General features: G+C 38.0%; 1 long non-coding RNA gene across 4 annotated transcripts in view; it reads right to left on the bottom strand.

Moving 5' to 3' along the window:
• LOC132680791 (uncharacterized) overlaps positions 1-17464 on the bottom strand; it is a 490013-nt gene that overhangs the window by 370579 nt on the left and 101970 nt on the right. For 2 of the 4 annotated variants that reach the window (XR_013555044.1, XR_013555045.1), the window contains one exon: positions 10536-10676. The exons of the other annotated variants lie outside the window; for them this stretch is intronic. This is a non-coding gene — a long non-coding RNA (uncharacterized LOC132680791). Of the gene's footprint in view, positions 1-10535; positions 10677-17464 lie in introns of those variants that run through there. 4 annotated transcript variants of the gene reach the window in all.

The following is a 17464-nucleotide window of genomic DNA, read 5'->3' as shown; positions in this document are numbered from 1 at the left end:
AGAATGACAATGTTCCCTAATGGAGTCAAACCATGTCCCCCACCATCCAGGAAATGATGGTGAGAAATACACGAATAGTGAGGTCAGATATTTTGTTTGCCTAATGTCTGCCCATAGGACAAGATGGCCAGAAAAAAACACAGCCTTAAATTAAAGATAGACTTTAGCCTGAAGGGAAACACAGTGAATCTAACTGCAAAAGATGGTAACTGAGCCTGGTAGAATAAAAAATAAAGTAAAATTAAAATTAAAATTAAAATTAAAATTAAAATTAAAATTAAAATTAAAAAAGGACTTAGAAGGAAATGAGCTGAAAGAGGGGAGAAACAGCAGAAAGGATACACTGAGTTAACGTGGAGCAACGAATGTACTATACAACTGGGGGAAATGCAAAGCAAAAACAAAATAAAACAAAAACAAAAACAAAAATCAGAGAGAGAGAGAGAAAGAGAAACAGAGAGGAAAGAGAAAAAAGAGACAAAAAGAGCTTTATTAGAATTAGCATCCAGCACAGCAGGTACCAAGAAACATACTTCAGAACATCAACTACCAGCAGAAAGATACTCTTACCCACACACAGACATGATACAAAAGGCAGAAGAGAGTCTTGGGGTTACAGCTGGCTCACTAGTCAGAAGTGAGGAGTGGAGTTAGAGACGAATCTAGGCTTGTATTTAGGGAGTGCTAAGCCTCACAGCAAAGGACATCTTATAGATGTGTTTTGCAGGCAAGGGTAGGAAGAAGTTGGGAGGAGCTGGGGATAAAAATGTGGCACAAAAAGTCAGGAGATTCCAAACAGCATCAGGTGTCACAACGGAAGCAAAGAAGGTTGGAGAACAGAGCCCAGACAAGTTCTGAAGATTATACTCTTCTAGTTATTTTCCCAGACACAAATGACAGAGCTCCAGCACTAAAATCTCCTAATGGCACAGAGCAGCTTATCACAAGAAGATGACCCATTAATCAAGAAACCATGAATCAGCCATTAATTATCCAAGCCACGAGAGACTACAGAATTCCTAATGTCAAGGAAGCTTTACTGAAATACTTAATTTGCAAAGTTCCACGTATGGAGTTATATTCATACATGCAGTATATTACCAGACACTCCATGGATACCAAATGAGCTATTCTTTTGCTTGAATTTCTTACTTCTCTACGACTTAAAAATGTAAGAAGAAAGTAATGTTACCTTTGGGCATTTTTAGTAGGAGGCTAAACGAATGTGAGTGGGGGTTAGCCATGAAGTAATCAAGGATGTGGCTCAAAATATAGAGGTGGAATAAATTGAAGAGCCAAGTAGCTCTACAAATCTGTGGTTCTATTGACCACATTAGAGTATCAATTTATATAAACAGTGCACTTTTAATCTTTTGAAGTACTTCCACATATTTTCCGTATTCCATCTCATAGCCTTACAACAGTCCTAGGCTAAGTTGGGTGGGTATAATTACATCTGTTCCTTTAGCTGGAGAAATAATCTCGCAGAGGATAAATGACTTGTACAAGCTGGTGAGGAACAGATCTATGGCATACACATACCATGAATCCCAGTATGGTTTGTCTCCCCGAGACCAGTGCTTCAGGAACTTGAAAATAAATCACTAGGAATCTTGCTCAACTACAGATTCTGATGTAGAAGTTCTAGGGGTGGGACTCAGGATTCTGCATTTCCCCAGGTGATACTAATGCTACCGGGCTGCAGTTCTAAACCAGAGTGCATCTAATTCAGTAATCCTTTAATTCAATAGCTGTATATCAACTATTCTTTTAAAATATGGATTCAAGACCTTTAGCTCGGGGGATTCCGTGGATCTGGTACAGAACCCTGATCTCTGATTTTTTTTTTAAGTTCCATCAGTGATTCTGATTAATAACCAGGGATGAGAATGTTTTCACACTTACTTAGTACCTATACTGTACATTTAAAAATCTTGAAGCAAGTCTTTTCACTGCAATTATTAGGGACTCTAGTTCCATCCTAACTCACCACAAGACAACTTTTTCATACATTTGTAGAATATTGAATTCTTTCAGATTTCCATCCCTCATCTTTTGATCTTGAGATTTTCATTTCTCTAGTTCCCAAGGTACAAAATTTCCCACCACTCTATAATGTCACAAGATGTCAGTTTCACTCATTTTTGTTTTAAATAACATCACTTACAAATTTCAATCCCTATTTTCTTTGACCTTTTAAGACGTCTATGGTTCTTGGAGAATGTATTGTCCAAGTGTAATTTTCATTATAAGGCACAGTTTAGAGGTCTGTACAGAGAGATAAGGATGAAGTATTCAAGACATAAAAATCACTGCAAGAATTACATTCTGGAAGGGGGAAAAAAACTATTATCTGAGTGACAATTAAAGAGATGGCCACCTAACTGCCACAGTTAAGCTTCCCAAGTGAGCACACAGCAAAGACTGGTTGGGTTAAGAACAAGTGCTGACAGAAGGTTTAGAAATGATGTGCCATACCGGTCTTGCATGTGGTCCTTGAGGGTTTGATAAACCAGCAAGTTATCTTCCAGAATTTCCACTCATTGATTTGAGGTACAAGTTAAGAACTAAGGACACACATAGCTTTTTTTTCCTTATAAGGATGACCTTGGCTTTCAATTGCTAAACTCTACTGTAGCCCATGTTACCCTTTGTATAAAAGCAAACAAATGGTGGTCATAAGGCTGTGGGATTCTGGAAGAACAGTCCAGGCAATTGTGAGTTCTCCCCACCACCAAGAGTCTCAAACCCATAATCTCAATTTATTAATGTCACTGCCTTTGGATACTAATAGGGTAATGTCACCAAGGCAGAGAGGTTTTCTCAGTTTACAGTGTTCTTAGTATCACAGTAATTATTTCACAGCACATCCTAAGCTAAAAGAAATATCTAACAGTTCTGTTTATTCAATAGTTAGGGTCTAACCATTTGTAAGTACCTAACAGTTCTATTTATTCAATAGTTAGGGTCTAACCATTTGTAAGTACTTATATCCTAACAATTCAGTGCCTATTGAGCACTGAGTACAATATCTCAAACCTTGCAATTGAAAGGAACACAGCTACCTCCATGTCCTGTTTCAAAATGGTTTTCACTTGGTCCTTGCTTTTTACCATAGAAAACCCAGCCTCACAAAAACATGACATGAAAAAATAGAACATAGCAATCCAATGTTTAAACTATTAGTTCATGTAGTGCCCAAAAGAGGTTACCGTATTTTTCTTGAAAATTTAAAATATTCAGCTATGTCCCTATAAATCTGCTGCAGCACTCCAAAATGCCTTTGCACACAATTTAGAAATGGTAGCTTTAGCAAATTTGAAGCCCAACACTCAGATTTCTGGTCCTGGTTGCTGAATCTTCTAGACCAATGTCTTACAGAGAAAGTCTATTAATACTCTGATCTTCAATTTCTTCATTTAAAATTCATCAACAATTTCATCATCTTAAGAAGGAACATAACCAAAATGTTCTATGTACTTTGTACATAGAAATGCTATACTAGAGATGTATTTTCTTAAAAGTGAGTTGGTCTTGTATCATGAATTTTAAACTTTTGTCTTTTGGAATATAGAATCCCTTCTTCAATAAAACATCCTTGAGATACAGAGCACATGTATGAGATTAAACACAGGAATACTCCATTGGAAAAGGCATGCTGGTCACTTTCCTCAGACCCAGCCCTTAATCTCTTCATGCTCTGTTGATTCCCAAGGAGGATGGACTCCCGATGTTTCCCACTTTCTTGCAGATTGGTGTATCACTGGGCTCGTCTTGTAGGCTACCAGATGCAGAATCTAATAGATTGGCATACCCCTAGGCTCATCTTGTAGGCTACTGGATGGAGAATCTAATATCCCCCTATTCTGCCTCCCAGAAACATTTTCAGTAGTCCTATTTTCTGTCCCCCACTAAAGGCCCCCTCCTAACAAAGCTCCCATTCCCATCACATGGCCTCAGCTCCTCCATCTTTTTCCCCTCCAGCCCTTTGAGTGAGGGTGGACTGCTGCAGGTGCTTATCTTGGAGTTTCCTCAACTTCCTCAGGTTGCACTTTCAAGCTCTTCTAACCTGTAGCTAATTTTCTGTATTAAATTACCTACATCAGTTTTTTTTGCTGTTGGCTTTATTTGTAACTGGTCCCTAACTGATTCTAAGGTGTGAATGGCCCAGAGCCCCCCTCCAGGCCCCAGGTCTCTTGACATGGTGTTCCTAAATCACATCTGAAAAACTCAAGGCTCATTCCCCACTCTATCACTAAAAAGCTGAGCAATCTTAGGTAAGTCACAGAACATCTCTGAGCCCCATTTTCCTCACTCAGCAAGGACCATACTTACCTTGACCTCTCCTGATAAATGGAAACTATTTGGGATGACTTAAAGATTAGACTGACCTTTTATTACGTCCCAAAATTTTGCATACTTGGATGAAGGGTTTATTATTTTTTTTTTTTTTTAATTTTTTTTATTTTTTTGGGACAGAGAGAGACAGAGCATGAACGGGGGAGGGACAGAGAGAGAGGGAGACACAGAATCGGAAACAGGCTCCAGGCTCCGAGCCATCAGCCCAGAGCCCGACGCGGGGCTCGAACTCACGGACCGCGAGATCGTGACCTGGCTGAAGTCGGACACTTAACCGACTGCGCCACCCAGGCGCCCCGAAGGGTTTATTATTAAAAAAATAAAGATTTTGGTTTCCAAGAAACCAAAAAGAATATGCCTCTCCTCTGCCTCCCACCTCCGTCACAAACCAGGCCCACCTTAAAGACAGAAAATTCTAAACGGTTCTTTCAAACAATTAGATTGAATGAGAATTAATCGACTTCCATCAGTTGTAACAAAGTTAAAACAGAGCTTGTTTACAGCCACTGATTCATGTTTCTATTCTGATCCTGGTGTTTATGCCTCACAGCCCGCACTGGTATTGTGCTCATTCCTTCTTGTATTGTGGCTTCAGCACTTCCAGAGTGGTTTTAGGCACTCCTAGTCCAGATTTTAGGTTCATGTACTCAGAGATAATTACCCTCGGTTGCAAGGAGGATGCACATATGACAGAAGATGGAATTAGACAATTATGGTTTGAGAGCTGCCGTTCCAAACAGAAAAGTTGAAATATATATGTTTGTAAATAACTGTGGCCTGGTGTAGATTACAGGTTTTGCTTTTTTCTCAATAAAAATTGTTTTCTTTAAGTTTCACTTTCTGAGTTGCTGTAGTATCAACTCTGTCTGATGGAAAGAAGACATTTGGGTCCATGTTGCTACCACACACAGTCGGATCCATGACCGAGTACTGACGAAAGAGACTACAGCAATCTGAATACATCATATTATGACTCCTCTTATCAGCCTTTAGGCTATTATAAATTTGGACAGGAGAAAGATTGAGTCTTTTACAACATGTATTTCCAGTGCCAGCAGAGTTTCCTGGCACGTAGGTGGTTTTCAAAACACCTGAGATGAGTTAATTAATACAAGGCTCTATTAAGACCAACTGATGCCCTCAGCAGTCAACAATGGTGCCCCCTCAGCCATGGCTGAGAAAATGAAGTGCTTGGGATCATACACACAAATCAGCTGGTAAGTTAAATGCTAACCAGACTCAGCAGCTATGTTTCCATTGGATAGAAGTGAAACTCTCACGCCAGAAGATAGAAACAAATGTGGTATCTGATAACAGCTTGAACCCCAAATTTTAGTCACTCACTGTGACAAAGAAAATGTTTAGTAATAACAGATGAAAGCAAAATATGGCAAATAAAGTTAACAAAAAAATGAACTAAACTCAAGAGAAGCAGGGAAAGAGTTAAAGGCAAAGTAGGTGAGGTGGTGAGAGACTCCAGTGTCCCCCTTCCCTCGGTACATCTGCCCATTTTGCTTAATGATTAATCAAGGGCTGAATGGATGGCAGAAAACGCAGAGCTAATATTACAGAAAGTCTCTCTTAACAGTCTCCCATCTGGTTTTCCTAAAATACTTTAAGTCTCAGACCACAGTTCTATTCCATGATTCTTCCTTCTTCATACACCTCTCCCCCTTTCCCCAATCCTACGACATTATGCTTGACTTGGGGTTTTCCTCTTGTAGCACCCTGCTCTCACTGCCTAAGCTTTCACCTCTTGGAACTGGTCTTCTCTAGCCACCTAGTCGACCATTTTTGTTACATAATGTGCACAACACTGTGGAAAGCATGAGAAGCCTAGAATATAAAGGAAAGAAAAAAACAACAGCAATTTCCTCATTCTGAAAATAGTTACTATCTAGCTTGATGGCCAATGCACAGCTGTATGAAAATATTCTGGGTCTCAATCTCATCCTTATTTCAACAGCAAAAAGTAGGTTTTTTTTAATTCTACTATTCTTTTACCAGGAGACTTACCAGAAAGTAACAAATCACCAAGTACAAATTGATACAGTATTTGCAAATTGACGCGGTATATTTGGAGATTTACTAAGTCAGACAAAGTTATGCAAGAGTCAGAGTTAAATGGGTTAGACTTCTGAGAAGAGGGTACAGTTTGAATGATATTGGATAACTAAGATCTCAGGAAAGGGAAACCCTCAAGAAGTTTCTCATTCTACACCCCATTATCCAGCTTTATCAAATCTTAACATTATTTCTTACTTTTCTCAAATCCTTTATTTTTAAGCAATAATGGTAAAACAACAGTGATTCCTGTGATCTTGATCATATTCAAAGATCAAGAATGGACCAATTAATTAATTAATGGACAAATATGCATACTGTGGAATATTCTATAATAGCTACAAAAAATAAATATCAATATGGATAAAATTTTAAAACAATGAATGAACTATTAGGTTGATTTCAGTTGTTCGCCAATACAAGCATTGTTGCAATAAACATTCCTGTCTACATCTCCTTATACATAAGTGCAAGAGTTTCTCAAGAGCACCTAAGAAGTGAAACGTGTGGGTTTCAAAGGATATGCACATTTTCGGTATCAATGGATATTGTCAAAATCTCTCCAAATGGTTTTCTACCAATTAGTAGCATATGACAGTTCCCATTGCTCCCATCGTCACTGATATCTGGTCAAAATTTTTTTTAATTTTTGGGGTGCCTGGGTGGCTCAGTCTAGGTTAAGCATTTGACTTCAGCTCAAGTCATGATCTCGCAGTTTGTGGGTTTGAGCCCCATGTCAGGCTCTATGCTGACAGCTCAGAGCCTGGAGTCTGCTTCAGATTCTGTGTCTTCCTCTCTCTCTGCCTCTCTCCTGCTCATGCTCTGTCTCTATCTCAAAAATAAACACTTTTTTAAAATTTTAATTGTTGATGGCATAATAGTTTTAGAATGGTATCTCTTTTGTTTTTATGTATACTCTATTTGTGAAGTAGCACATTAGTTCTTTAAGTTTATTGCTTCTTCTTCTCCTATGAATTGCCTATTATATCTTTTGCGTATTTTTTCAGTTGCTTTGTTATTTTTGTGTTGATTTGTAGGAATTATTGACATATCCTAGGTAATAAAATCTTGTTGGCTATATGCATTTCAAATAATTCAGAAAAATAATACCTTCATGAGGTTTGTGGGTTGTTTTTTTTTTCGGATTTTCCTACTTGGATACAGTCAAATTTGGCATTTTACATAATGATTTTGGAGCCTTATGCATTCTCTAAAATACCCTCCCCTATATTTGCTTCTAAAAACTTTTAGGAAAAAAAAAAGACCTATATCTTCCTTTGTATGATGTGACATAGGAATCTAATTTTTTTTGCCTATATGAACAACTTTGACAACACTATTAATTGTCACCGCTTTATAATTCTGTCCCTAATCTATTCCAAAAAGTAATCTTTCCAGAACATTCCAGAATGTATCACATTCTATAGATGTTTGTCTCTCTTTTAAGCCATTTCAGGACAAAAGTAGCCACAGAAAATTTAATGGGTTACTGTGGGGGGGGGGGGGTGTGTATGTGTGTGTATTCCAGAAGCACTGAACTATTGGAGATCTTGTTTTTAAAATACTCATGATGACATAGTACTGGCTGGAAAGCAGACGAAGAAATGAATGTTAATGATGCTATTAATGACCCTCACGTATAACTCACCTACAGAGGTCATCCTCAGTCATATCCTAAAGACTAGGACCGCTCTGGCATAACCAGAGTCTCAAACTCATGCCATGGTTAGACCTCAGGCTTCTAGAGAGTCTCCGAAATGTACCTCCAGGGCCTCACCTTCAGCCTGAATTTATCTGTAGCCCACAACCTGAGTCCATGATAGTCTCTAGATCAGAACTTCTCTGGGAGCAAAATAGGGAGGGACATTTTTAAGTTGTTTCTAACACACTGTCGTCTTCAGAGTAACATGGCCACTAGCAGTGCACTGCCCACAGGATGGCAACTCACTGTTTTGTTTCCCTAAGGGAAGGTGACCATGTGCTGGGTGAAACACTCTCTTCTGGGAGACCCAGGCCATCTATCAGAGAAAGAGAAATGATCCCTTCAAGCTACTCAACAAACCACCTCCAGCAAGCATCTCTGAGGAAGCCAGTGGACAGGGTCCATATGGACATTACTGAATTATCGCAGATAATAAAGGAGGGACTGTTAATATAATCAGAGGGGGCCTGCAGCTGTTCAAAAACAATTCTGAGCCCAGGTAGTAAAGAGACACATATGAAAGCAGTAATTTCTGGGGTGTTTTTTTTTCTCTTTAACACTCCCATAATTTAAAAAGAATTTAATGGATTTTCATTTTCAAGACCTGGAAAAACAAAAGTCCTCCTAAGCTGAGAGCAAATGCTTCCAGTCCTTGCCTGAAGCCATTCTTTTTATTGGGGGAGTTACAGCCCCTTGAGAAGAAGGGGTTTATAATGGAAAAAATGAGACAGCATCAACCATAATGAAGCTCAGAATATAAATAATAAAAACCCCGTTAATGCCTGACACTTTATGTTTCTAAAGAAAACCCCTACCTTTCATCTAAAATAAGACAGTTGCTGAGGAAGTAGATAAAAGCAAGCATATATTTAACACAATTCTTTTATTCTACCTTTATTATTCTTCAGGGAAAATGGTTCCTTGGTGTATGTTAGATTTCCCTTAATTTCAGTCTCTCATCTAATGCAACAGAAACCCTTTCAACAAAGTCTCCACTCAGGAGAGGATCATGCTTTGCAGTTGAACCCTGCAGTGTCTTAACGTGGGAGGACAACAGAAATCCCACGGGCCCAGTTCTTCCTGCAGTACAGGTTTTGTGTGTAGAATTCCTCCACGAGGGTGTGTGTGATTTCTTGGAGCCATAGTACTTTTCTAAAAAGTATACAGAAAAATGAACTCAATGCACAGCCTTGTGGAGTTGGGTACCACACACATGGCAGTATATGTGATACTGACGCTGTCCTCAAAGAACTATTCTAGGAAGCAGAGTCACATATTAAACTTAATTGAGGGGCGCCTGGGTGGCTCAGTTGGTTAAGCATCCAACTTCGGCTCAGGTCATGATCTCTCGGTCCGAGAGTTCGAGCCCCGCGTTGGGCTCTGTGCTGACAGCTCAGAGCCTGGAGCCTGTTTCAGATTCTATGTCTCCCTCTCTCTCTGACCCTCCCCCATTCATGCTCTGTCTTTCTCTGTCTCAAAAATGAACATTTATAAAAAATAAAATTAAAAAAAATAAACTTTAAGTGGGCAATTTTTACACACTTTAGGTGCACTCTCCACTAGGCTTAACTCTTCGCATGCATTATGTCCTATAACCTGCACATCAATTCCAGTGAGGTAGGGACTAACATTATTACCACTTTTTGAGATGCTGAAACAGTCTTTCAGGGATTAACGAGCCTCCATACAGGCACTGGGCAGGAACAGCAACCGAGGGGTGAGGCTGCTTCCCTGCCGCGGCAGGCAAGAGTTTATACACGTGCCCAGGTCCACAGACTGGAACAGTATCCTGGTGGAAACAGACCCCTGTTTTTTCATTTAAATGTGATCATCCCAACAGGTACAGTCAGTTCTGAAACTTTCACTCCCTCCCAATAAAATGTAGCAAGTAATATGAAGACTGCAGCGTCCTGCAGTACGACCATTAGGACTCATGCCCGGGCCCCTCTCGAAGAGAGTTTCCATAGGACCTATTCAGTACTAGTTTTCTTAGCAAGGTCCAAGACAAGGTGACATCGTTCTAACTTTTATGCAAATAAATTCATATGAATAAGATGATTTACTCCTCTGTGAAAGTCAATTGTTAATGGTATGTACTTCATGGAGTTGTTATGAGAATTATAAATTAAAATATGTAATCAACACCAGGGGGGCACGTGGTAATCACTCAATACTTTAGTTTTAACTGATATACTGTCACAAATATGTGCATGAGAATACACAGATAAGGGGGGGTGTAAATCTGTAGTATCAGTTATCTTGGAGGGAAGGAGTCGGAGTAGAGATAGAAGAAAGAGAAGACTTACTCTTGCTGTTTTATATATTTAGTCACAATGAGAATAATGTTGAATTACTTGTGCAATAAGTTTAAGACTGCTAAATAACCTCATTACAAAAAAGACCTTCCCAATTATATTTAAAATTTTTATTTTAATTTAATTTTTATGTTTTCACATTTAGAAGTTTTAATTGATACTTGCCTGGTACCCAGTCACTGTTCAAAACTCAGCAATGTATTAAACACCTTGCCCACCTTCAAGGAGTCTAAAATCTAAGAAAAATAAGATAAGTACAAAAGGTAACTACATGCAGGTTAAAATGTGATATATTTCCTACAACAATTTATAAACACAGCAACACCAGGTTTAGAGTATGTAGGACTGCATTCTACTTAAAAAAAAAAAAAAAAAAAAAAAAAAAGAGGACCAAAAGACTAACTCGGTTTATGCAAAAAGTGTATTGTGGTAAAATAGTATTATGGTAAAGAGACGCCCGGGGTGTGAAAGAGCATGAGAAAGAATAGAAATTCACTTCATGAGTGATAGGATGGGTTGCTACCACCTTATTATCAATAATACACAGATTGAGTGATTACTATGTGCCCCAAATGGTGTTGATCACTTCACATATTTTAATTTACAATTCTCATAACAACTCTATGAAGTACATACTATTAACAATTTCACAGATGAGTAAATTGAGGCACTGAGAAGTTAGGTGACTTGCACATGATCTCTCAGGTAGTAAGTGAAGGAAACAGGATTCAAGCCTATGCAGTTTGTTAGCGGAGCTCAAATTCTCAATCACAAGCAGACTATTTTTAACTATTCCATAATCCTACATCTTCGGAAAACATTATAATGGAATAGGCTTTTAAAAATCTTTTAATAAGAAAGTATTTAAACATATAACAAGAATAGAGAAAAGAGTATAACGAATCCCCATGTATCCATCACCTAAGTTCAAGAATTGTCAACCCACAGCCTATCGATCGTGATCCAGCCCCATCCTGCTTCACTCCCCCAACCCCGGACTATTACGAAGGAAACCTTCAACATCACATCATTCCATATATTCTATGTATATTGCACATATATCTTGAATATAAGTTTTGTTTTTAACAACCAAGATACCATTACACTGCTTTAAAAAATTAGCAATACTAAATACTAATACTAAAAAATCAGCAAATATCTAGTAGGTGCTCAAATTTCTCTTGGTTTCTTATAATTTTGTATATGTTGTTTAAATCTGGATCTTAGTAAGACCCATATAGTTCAACTGTTGGGTATGTCCTTCAAATCTCTCTCATCTACAAGTCTTCTTGCTCTTTTCCTTCCAGTGCATTTGTTTGAAGAAACCAACTTCTTGGTCCTATAATATCTCCCAGTGTGGATTTTGCTGCCTGCATTCCTGTGGTATTATTTCATATTTTCCCTGTCCTGGTTTTTTTTTTTTTTTAATTTTTTTTAACGTTTATTTATTATGGAGAGACAGAGCCTGAACAGGGGAGGGGCAGAGAGAGAGGGAGACACAGAATCGGAAGCAGGCTCCAGGTTCTGAACTGTCAGCACAGAGCCCAACGTGGGGCTCAAACTCACAAACCGCAAGATCATGACCTGAGCCAAGTTGGACACTTAACCAACTGAGCCACCCAGGCGCCCCTGCTGTCCTGTTTTTTTAATCAAGAATACTTCACGTGTGTTGTTTTTGTTTTAATTTCTCTCAGGAAGCACTCTGTAGATTTAAGCATTATTATGTTTGGAATCACTATTCTTATGCTCAAAATCTTCTAACTTGGACAGGGCACCTCTTCAAATTGTCTTTTTTTGATGTGGGCCCAGTAGTCTTTAATAACTTTCCTATTTGAGGTGACAACATGTTCTAGGCTCATCTTGTACATTTCCTGGAATCAGTCATTCATGCAAGGAATCCTGGTTTATTTTACTGAAAAAAAAAATGTTAAAGATCACCTATGGATGCTAGTGGTGCTTAGAAGTTGGTCATTCTTTGTAGATATTTTTTGGGAACAGGGCTAGGTTTGGTGTTCGTTTTGAAGCTAAAATACATTTCAAGTTTACACTTGTACTTCAAATTCAAATTGAGGACAATAGTTATTTATCTCTTTGATATTATATCTATTTCTCCTTTCTCGCATGCTAAAAACTCAAGATTACATAAACATAAAACATCTTTGTTTTATCCTACATCACATACACAACAATCTCAGAACAACACTACTGTGGTACATTGCTGTCATTTACAGCCCAATTCTTCACCATCTCTCATATTGATACACTTTGCTGGGTAAACTTGTAGTGTTTTTTTCAGTCTCACTCTGGGTCCATCCAATGACTTTCAATGGCCAACAGAATCTCAACAACCATAAAACAAAGAGAGGCTGGAAAAATTCTTGCATGTTTCTGCTTTCTCTCATACACTTCTCTGATTGCTGTAAGAACATGCCTGGGCCAGACTGCTGGAGCTACCAGGAGCCAAAAGACTTGAAAAGCATGAGAATAGGGCCATACTGACCCTGTTGTCTGTCTCGGCCAAGTCATTCCAGATTAGTCAACAGTCAACTCCCAGATTGAGCCCACCAAGATCAACAGAACCATCTAGCCAATCTAAAACTGATCACATACTCGTGAACCAGCCAGAACATATCAGGTGAACTCTGCAGACTTCTGAGCCAAATAAATATTATTTTTGTTCTGCGTCTGTTTGTGACTAAATATTTTGTGTTTAGGCACAGCTTCTACAAACAACACAATGCTATTAGTGAGGAGAGCTTTTAAAAGAACTTTGCAAATCGTTTTGCAATAGAGTAACATTAGATATGTGCAGTCCAATTATGTGTTTTTAAGATATATGAAGCAGTCCTACTTTGTGAGATTGGGTGCCAACTGGATACAGAGTAAGTTCATTAATTTCATCGTACCTTTAATTGCCAAGGATTGTTTTCATTTAATTTTTTCATAATAAAATATTTACATGATTCCAAGGCAATCCACAGAGCAATATGTATCCAGAGAATGTTGCTTCTATCTCTTTCCCTTCCCTCAGCTCCACAATGTTTTTTCCCACTCCTATTCATAACCATTATTTTAGGCTTGTTTTAACCTGGCATGTTTTTAAGATAGCAGATGAATCAATTCAGATATACACGTTACTCCCCGTTCTAATGAAAACTAGTAGAGGTGCCTTGGTGGCTCAGTCAGTTAGGCTTTAACTCATAAAGTTCGTGAGCTGAAACCCTGCATTGGGCTCTGTGCCGACAGCTCAGAGCCTGGAGCCTGCTTCAGATTCTGTGTCTCCCTCTCTCTCTGCCCTTTCCTCACTCATGCTCTGTCTCTGTCTCTCAAAAATAAACATTAAATTTTTTTTAATTGTAACATTAATATCATTGAAATAGTAAAAATAGATAATAGTAAGCCTTACTTTTCTTTCCTTCCTTCCCTCTCTCTCTCTCTCTCTCTCTCTCTCTTTCTAGTGACTTATGTCTTACCCAAAATGGGGCTTATGTTCACCTGAAGCAGGGCACAAGCTCACCTGGAGCAGGGCTCAGGCTCATCTGACATGAGACCCGAACTCACGAACTGTGAGATCATGACCTGAGCCAAAGTCAGATGCTTAACAACTGAGCCACCCAGGCGCCCACAGAGAAAAGTTTCTGAGGATGAAAATCAATGTTGAAAATATTAGAACTTGGAAATAGACAACTATTTAGCTATTGCACACCACAACAAAAAGAGAGTTTCTCAGTCACATTTTACAGATTAAACTCATTGATTATTTTAAGGTCAACAACCCCTTTGTGATTGGCATTTTATCAAATTAAAATGTATTCTAGTTTACACATTCAGTTTTGTATATACTCTGAACATCCGAGCATAAATAATATACATACCAAATGTTGACTTTAGAGCTTCATGTAGGCAGAAAAGTTTTTCTTCAAAAATAGATATATAACTAAGGAGGCATGTTTCCAAATCTTACATGAAACTATCTTAAGCTTCTGCCAAGAATTCCAGTAGAAATTTAGATATTTTTTGCAGCCTCTCTTAAAACAAGAGATAGATGAATAAACATCTTGTTTACTAAAGACTTGTTTTTGTAAAATATAATTCATGAACAAACCTTGTGAATCATATATCCTACAAACTTTTTGCCCTCTTCAGCTTTCATGTTGATCAAGTATAAAAATCAATCCCACTGAAGGTGGCCTCAGAAGAGCAATTTTATTCACTGGAGTGGAGTAATGGAAATTTAATACTACTGATTCACACCTTTTAACCCTTCAGAGCCAAGATGAGCACATCCATTTATCCTCCCCAACTTTTCTTACTGCTGCATAATTCCCTTATTCCTTAAACATGCTTACCACACAAAACAATGATAGGATCTGAACTCTGTACCAGATGAAAACAGAACAAATTATTTCCATATAGGTCTAGTTCAAACAAGCTCCCATGGATGTACCCTACTTTATGTTCATCAATCTCACTTTCAGCTCTAGAATTCAAGAAGGTCAGAGTTCCAGTTCCTGCAAAAGCAACTGGCCTTTTATAGAGCAAAAGCTGTTCTTCCTTGGTATGCCTTAAAATAATACTCTTGCCTAAGAGCCTGGGAAGACATTGTGTGTATGTTTGAGGGTGTAATACATACACATATACACATATGTGAACATTTTTATACATATGTATATATATGAAGAACAAGATACATAATTATTATATTTTTGCATTTAGGTCTCACACCGCTCACGTAAGAACTTTAGAGCGAAAAATATTTGTAATTCAACTTCCCCAAAGGAGGTATAAGATTACTCATGATGAGAACTCATTCAAAATACTTTTTTTTAATTTTTAATGTTTACTTATTTATTTTGATGGAGAGGGAAAAAGCACAGGGGAGGGGCAGAAAGAAGGAGAGAGAGAATCCCAAGGTGGCTCTGTGCTGTCAGCACAGAGCCCAATGGGGGGCTTGATCTCATGAATGAGAGATCATGACCTGAGCTGAAATGAAGAGGCAGACACTCAACCGACTGAACTACTCAGAGGCCCCTCGTTCAAAATACTTTTAAATGTCAAAATAATGAATCTTTCACTACTTTCATCTAGACTGCTTTCCAGGGTGTTTAGTGAACTGGATGTTTCCAATAAGAAATTTTCTCTAGATACTAAGTCTAAATATAGTGTTTTTCTCATTTCCCCTCCCCTAACTGCTTAGATGTATGCCTATCACGTTCTTGGTCTTCCATGGACAATCATACTCTAGCCAACAGTTGTTCTGTGTCTCACTCAATTAGACTTAGCTACTAAAGAAACCCATGGCCAAATTCTACTACAGATAGCTCCTTCTCACGCTGAAGTCAAAAGAGTTCTGTGCAGGCAACAGGGAAAAGCACAGGGACAGGGAGGCCTTTCATCTCTCTTTAGAAGATAATAGCTCCAGGCCTCTTGTTGCTTAGTTCCTCTCCTCTGAAATTCCTGGATTGTTTTCCACTTAAAGGCCAAGCTACTGCTCCCTTAGCTAATGTCAAATGCAAGAACACCATAGCCGCCAAAAAACAAACCAGAGAATCATAAACCAGCCAACACTGAATTCTCAACAGTATCCATTAGCTTGCTGATTCACATGTTGCTTATTCCCACTTTAAAATACAAAAAGTTATGCAATAGGAAACCACAGCATATTTAACCTGAAGCTTTGAAATGTGCACCGATGACAGCAATACATGAAGTCAACACAGGAAATATAAGTTTAGAGCTACAGCAAGCTTGGAGAGTTTCTGGAACCACAGATCTTACTTTGATGTTCATTGCTATTTCAATCAGCAAAAGCAGCAGTTATGGAGGACAGAAAGCAATCGAACAACTTAGACTAGCATTTCTCTGGAGGACTTTTCTTTCCTTTGAGGAATTCTTTTCAATTTATTAAGTTATCTATCTCCTTTTTAGCAAAGTGTTTTAGAATGTAAGAATTTACTAAAATGACAAGTAACCTGCTGGGAATTAAACCAAAATGCAAACTTAGCTGTTGTCTTTAAAACCACATGTCTTTAAATCCCTTGACTGTTAACTTTTATCCCAAAGAGAAGAGGTCTTAACTTTCACTAGGTAATAACTGGACTATTTTGAGTTATATTTCTCCCTACCCTGACAACTTAATTGACCTGTTAGAAGTATATATAATTTACCATATAAAGTGTTCCAAAAGCATTAAATTTTATATAAAAATCACAAGAGTGTATATTTAAAATAGTATGGAATAAAAAATAGATAAAACGATTTTAAGAAACCCAAATGTAAAATTATGATGCTATAATTCTATTCAGAAACATTTACTCCAAAGCCTTAACCCAAATGTCTACCTCAGATGTATCATGGCCATCCACACAGTGACTTTCTTTGGAATTAAACTTTGGAATTACTTGTTTACACAAGAAAACTCATCTCAGATGTAGCATCTGTTTCTCACTAAGGCTTAGCTTTCACCTAATTCTCCAAATGGGTTGACTGAGGTTCAAGAATGTGAGGTGACTCACTCAAGATCATACAGTGAATCCAGGGCAAGCAGCCGTTGTCCCTTGAGTAGCAGATGTATATCTTGGTACAAAACACAACTGGTACTGTCCTCAGGCCTGTGACACATACTGACATCCACTTGAAAACCCTAGTGCATTCAATACATCACCTGACGTCTTTATATTTTTAAGTGTATCAGAAGGAAAGGCAAAGCACCATGGAATTTGAATACATTCAGCAGGTCTTCTTTATTAAATTATATGTCTTGAGTCCAGAAGCAGCCTAACCTAAAATATTTAAGTATTAGACCCATAGGTAATATTATATACCTTGTATAATGCAGCAAGAATGTAGTAAAAGGAAAAGAATATATGCGGGGTGTATTAAAAGGAAAAAAAATCAGCAAAAATCTGTTCACATAGCCCTATGTACTTCTTTCATATGAAATATTTTACTATCTTTACATACTGTAAATGACTACTTATACATACTGACTCTTGCTTGGATAATTCATTGTTTTACATCACGT

The sequence above is a fragment of the Panthera onca genome, chromosome A1, assembly GCF_046562875.1.
Source record: "Panthera onca isolate mPanOnc1 chromosome A1, mPanOnc1 haplotype 2, whole genome shotgun sequence".
Lineage (NCBI taxonomy): Eukaryota > Metazoa > Chordata > Mammalia > Carnivora > Felidae > Panthera > Panthera onca.
This window is presented reverse-complemented; position numbering and strand designations above follow the sequence as displayed.